Raw genomic sequence first — 5916 nt, forward strand, 5'->3', positions numbered from 1 at the left:
GAGAGAGAGGAGAGAGAGAGAGATGAGAGGAGAGAGAGAGAATGGGACCCGCGTCAACATATTTAGCTGCGTTATCAGGCGATAGCAAAACGGGACGCTGACGCTCAAACGGAGGGCGGTCATAATTCACGACAGATATCATAGTCTCTTCTGTTGCACAGCTGAGTGCGCGAACGTACACACGTGCGCTCACACGCTCGCATAAACACTGGCACACTCACACGCACGGACCAACACCTTCCTTGTCTTTGAGGGGACTCCCTTATACCTCAAAGGCGCAAACATCAACACCAAGGGGGAGCTATTGCTGGACGAATTAGAAATGGCCTCCGGGAGGGGATAGGGCGACTTGAGAAATAGCTGATCCTTACGTTGACAACATTTTGCTTGTCTGATTGGCTTGGCTCTTCGTGACTCGCAGTGAATGCTTACTCTCTCTCTCTCTCTCTCTCTCTCTCTCTCTCTCTCTCTCTTCTCTCTCTCTCTCTCTCTCTCTCTCTCTCGCTCGTCGGTCCAACTTGGGAGTTTTTAAGTTTAGTTTTTTATGATACGTTTATATGAATTTAATGTGTTATAAAATATTCATTACACTATAAATAATTCACAAAATATTCTTGAAAATACAGATGTTGAGTCACTTCCCCTAAGAGATTTAGAATGAAACCGTAAAAAAAAAAAAAAAAAAAAAAAAAAAAAAAAAAAAAAAAAAAAAAAAAAAAAAAAAAAAAAAAAAAAAAACCTTTGCTCACTGCCAAATAAATTATCTAAATACAGAATCTGGATAAACCCACAGTGCAGTAAAACCTCCGCAAATTTACTGACTACATACACCCAAACATACAGCCCATGAGCAGCGCATCAATCCCCTCTTCACACTGGGCCATTCGCTTATATCTGGAACACACTGTTGCGTTTCGTAAATAACAAGACTCTTCCTTTCCAATACTTTTTATAACCATCTATATAAAGTTCTAAACCATTCTATGGCTTCCTCTCACTCATAACTTTCTTACATATCCTCATTGTACGATTTCTTCCATTCTTTCCATATGACCGAACCACTTCCATCTTTTCATTATAGGATTTCGCCCATTCTTTCCATAAGTTCGATCCACTTCCAACTTTTCATTATACTATTTCGACCATTCTTTCCATATGACCGAACCACTTACAACTTTTCATTTTACGATTTTGCCCATTCTTTCCATATGACCGAACCCCTTCCAACTTTTCGCTATACGATTTCACCTATTCTTTCCATATGACAGAACCACTGCCAACTTTTCATTATACGATTATGCCCATTCTTTCCATAAGTCTGAACCACTTTCAACTTTTCATTGTGCCAACATTTCTCTACTTGATAGTTTATTATATACCGGATATATTCTGTAATATATTGTTTTCTTTCATTTAAAAATCCACTTTCGTGAATAAACGGGTAAGCACTAGAAATTACACTCTATGTTATATCTTCTAGTGGCATTCGCATATACTGTACTTGAGAAGCGTTTCTGCGATTTTTTTGCTTACATATGCGTGTGCAGTTGAACAGATTTTTGCATGTTTACATTCTCGCTTATCAAACTGTTTTCATTTTAACAGTTGCTTGCATATTTTTTGCAAGTGTAAATATATTCCTCTCAGTGTTAACCATTCTTATTCTTATCACCATACAAGTCAGTATACGCTTCCTCATTGTTATGTATTTTTTCAACTCTCTCTCTCTCTCTCTCTCTCTCTCTCTCTCTCTCTCTCTCTCTCTCTCTCTCTCTCTCTCTCAATTGAAATAGGCAAGTGATTACTTTACGACAATTCATTTAATATTTTCTACTTTAGTTATTAGAAAAAGTTATGCTATATATTATACCTTTGAGAATAGAACGAATTACCGTGCTAAACTTCTATCCTGAGTATTGTCAGGTACCTTATGTGTTGATAAGCCAATTATAAATTCTTCAGAAATACTACGATGTATCTCATGACCACATCCTATCCTTTTTGTTTGACATCCAATCTCAACTGCCAGATTCATGTTTTGCTCCAAACGTTTGCAGAAGAAGGAAGTTGTGGTTGCAATATTTGCAAGAGCTCACATCAGGCTGAAAGGCAGCGCAATCTACATCATCATTGTCACCAGATGGAAAAAAAACATTCTCCGAATCATGCAATAAATGTGGAAAGCGTTGGTCTGACGGCTGTTACGTAGTCGCCTGACAGGAGAGACTCGCTGGAACAATAATCTAGAAATGGCGTCGACAGACAGCTAGGCCACCAGATAGCATAAAGAAAGAGGATCTAGAGAAGGTAGATAAGGTAGCGGTCATTGTTTTCACGGATTGCTCCCGATTCCGTCCTATCGAAACGAACAACAAAAGATAAGGCTTCGCTGACATCAGAGCGGTATTCAAAACACGGACGTGCAAGGACACAAAGAAACTGGTAATAACTGGGTCGACGGAAAAACCTGAACGCCTAATCTTAAGCTTTAGTATTTATAAACCGGGAGATTCCTTGCACCAGCTATACTCTGGAATCTTAAGCTCTTCAGGTGAAATATGTAATTTATCAAATACTGTTTGAAATAGCTTGCATAACCAAAATGTTATTAAAAGAGCACAGGCTCTTTTTACCTCCGTCAAGGAGGTTATAAAAGCAAGTTAGTTTAATTATTTTCTCATTTGTCTGTGTGGTTGTGGACAGGATTACGTTAAAACTACCCGATGGATTTTAACGAAATTTTCACCACAGATAGATCTTAGGTCCTGGACGACCCCGTTCAATTTTGGAGATGATTCGGATCCGGATTCTACATCCGGATTTCCATTTTTCGCCATTTAAAAGATAACGTCGAAACAAATTGACGGATTTTGACGAAATTTCCACCACACACATATAGATCTTAGGGCATGGGTGACTCCATTAACCTTTAGTGGAGGTTATAAATCTCAGATTGCTCTTATTTTGAATGTATCTTACCTTCTAAAATGTTGAAAAATGGCTGCTCGGCTACCCTATTTCATTTTCAGTTTGACCAGACATTCAAAATAGGATTTTGCTTTGTGTCGTATATTGGCAATGAAAAACTTGAGTCTGAATCCACCAATTCACTATTCATTCTTTTGAGTTTAGTGTCGTATGTAAATAATAATAATAATAATAATAATAATAATAATAATAATAATAATAATAATAATAATAATAATAATAATAATAATAATAATATTATTTATTTCAGCAAAAGCCATATACAGAGTTACAATAAGGGTACAGTGATCTTACACTTTTGACATCGGTAAAAAAAAAAGATGAGATATGCAATAATAACAGTGATATATTATAAACATCAATTAGCAGGTTGACCAAAAGTAGGGTTATTCTTTAATCCAGAATGTATTAATAATTATGATTAGTTGGGCCAAATCTTATCTTATGTTGTAACTATGACAAGTTTTCATTTATTCCAATCGTCCTTAGCCAATATCCAGATTCCCTCATTGAATTCTAACTTCGTTCATTGGTTTTACTTTTAAATCAACAAAGAATAATAATATTTCAGACTTTTCAGTCAACAAAAAACTTTTTGATAATGTTTCAGACTTTTTAATCAACAAAGAATAATAATATTTCAGACTTTCCAGTCAACAAAAATTTTTTGATAATGTTTCAGACTTTTTAATCAACAAAGGATAATAATATTTCAGACTTTTCAGTCAACAAAATTTTTTTGAAAATGTTTCAGACTTTTTAATCAACAAAGAATAATAATATTTCAGACTTTTCAGTCAACAAAAAACTTTGTGATAATGTTTCAGACTTTTTAATCAACAAAGAACTTTATAATGATGTTTCAAACTTTTCAATCAACAAAGAATTTTATAATAATAATTCAGACTTTTCATTGATTGATTGATTATGGGTTATCTGGCATCCTGACATTCAGACTTTTCATTCATCAGAAAACTCTATTATAATGTTTCAGACTTTTCAATTCAACAATTGTTTTTGTTGAGCCATTTCTTTCCTTTTTATTGCAATACAATGCGTTTAACTGACTTTACTGAAAACTCTGAAAGTCAAATTTTTAGTGCTTCTTTGAATAATAATAATAATAATAATAATAATAATAATAATAATAATAATAATAATAATAGTAATAATAATAATGTTATTTTCCATTCATCGATATCATGATCATTATTATCAAGTCTATAAGTATTGCATTATTTATATAATATAATAAAATCCTTTTTCACCAGTAGAAAACACGAAGGCATGAAATTGCCCCGGATGACCTGTTGCTTTGAGAGAGCTGGATGTATCTGGCACTGAGCAAATCCGACACCCAATTAGGATTTAATAAGGTATCACAAATCCCTCCTTGGCGGTCGTGAGGTAGAAGTTTGTTTGCCGCCGAATTGCCTTTCGGATTATCAGTATTGCCATTCAGGCGGGTCTCGCTTTATTCCCGGCTGAAAATGGTGCTTAACTTGACTCTTGGCGCATGCATGCCGAGACGTATTGAAGCACACGTGTATGTACGTACGTACATATTGAGGATGGATGGTGGGGAGGGAGTGAGGAGGGCTTGAGACTAGGAGGATTAATTCCTCCAAGGCTTGAGAGGAACCTTTGAGGGGGAGAAGATCGAGAGGGAGGCAGAGAATTAGATAGCGAGATAAGGTGAAGGATGATATGGAGAGAAGAGGTGTTGGTGGAAGAGGATGTCTCTGATAGAGGGCATTGGAGAAGGCGCATCAGGCAGCCGATCCCTTAATGTAGGGATAAGGGTGGGGAAGATGAAGACAGTTATGTGTGTACATACATTGACTTGCAAGTTTTACATGTACATAAGGTTAGATTATGCACTTACGAACGTTGTCATGTTTGAACATCAATGTTTTATCTCATTGCTCTGGCCTGATTGGTAGCGTCTCTGCCAGTCGGGGGTTCGAGTCCCGCTCAGACTCGTTAGTGTCATTAGTGTCTGCAACCTTACCATCCTTGTGAGCTAAGGTTGGGGGGTTTGGGGGAACCTATAGGTCTATCTGCTGAGTCATCAGCAGCCACTGCCTGGCCCTCCCTGGTTCTAGCTTGGGTGGAGAGGAGGCTTGGGCGCTGATCATATAATACATGGTCAGTCTCTAGGGCATTGTCCTAATTACTAGGGCATTGTCACTGTCCCTTGCCTCTGCCATTCATGAGCGACCTTTAAACCTTTAAACCTTTACGTTCTTGCGTTGTCATGTTTGAACATCAATGTTTTATCTCATTGAAATGTCGCCTTTAGTTTGTATTAGAACAACAGATACAATATACTCGCTCAGATTTTAAGAGTTTAAATAGGTCATCATTCTGTTCATTTTTATCAATGTTTTATTAATGTATTACAAATTCTTAATTCAACCAGAATTTTTCCTCTATGTTCGGTCATTTTATTTATTTTTCGTACGCCTTTCCCTAATGTTATAAAGAACTAGTCATATTTTTTCTTTTCTTGAAATTAATTATATATATATATATATATATATATATATATATATATATATATATATATATATATATATATATATATATATATATATATAAACACTTGGTTTTTATTACATAACGGATATTATTATTGTTAAAATCATTATTATCATATTATTTATTATTATTATTATTATTATTATTATTATTATTATTATTATTATTATTATTATTGATAACTTGTGACATTTAATGGTTTAATACTGCTACTACTAATATTACTTGCCGTTGGTCTGAGTATCAATATCTGCCGTAAGCACACGACGACAAAAAAAGAAAAATAAAAAAAGAAAAAAAAAATAGAACTCCGTCATTGGTATTAGTGTTGCCTATGGGTGGTCTCAGATAATTCCCGTGACAGGTTTGCAGATACGCCCTCTTTTA

This window comes from Palaemon carinicauda, chromosome 1 (assembly GCF_036898095.1).
Source record: "Palaemon carinicauda isolate YSFRI2023 chromosome 1, ASM3689809v2, whole genome shotgun sequence".
NCBI lineage: Eukaryota > Metazoa > Arthropoda > Malacostraca > Decapoda > Palaemonidae > Palaemon > Palaemon carinicauda.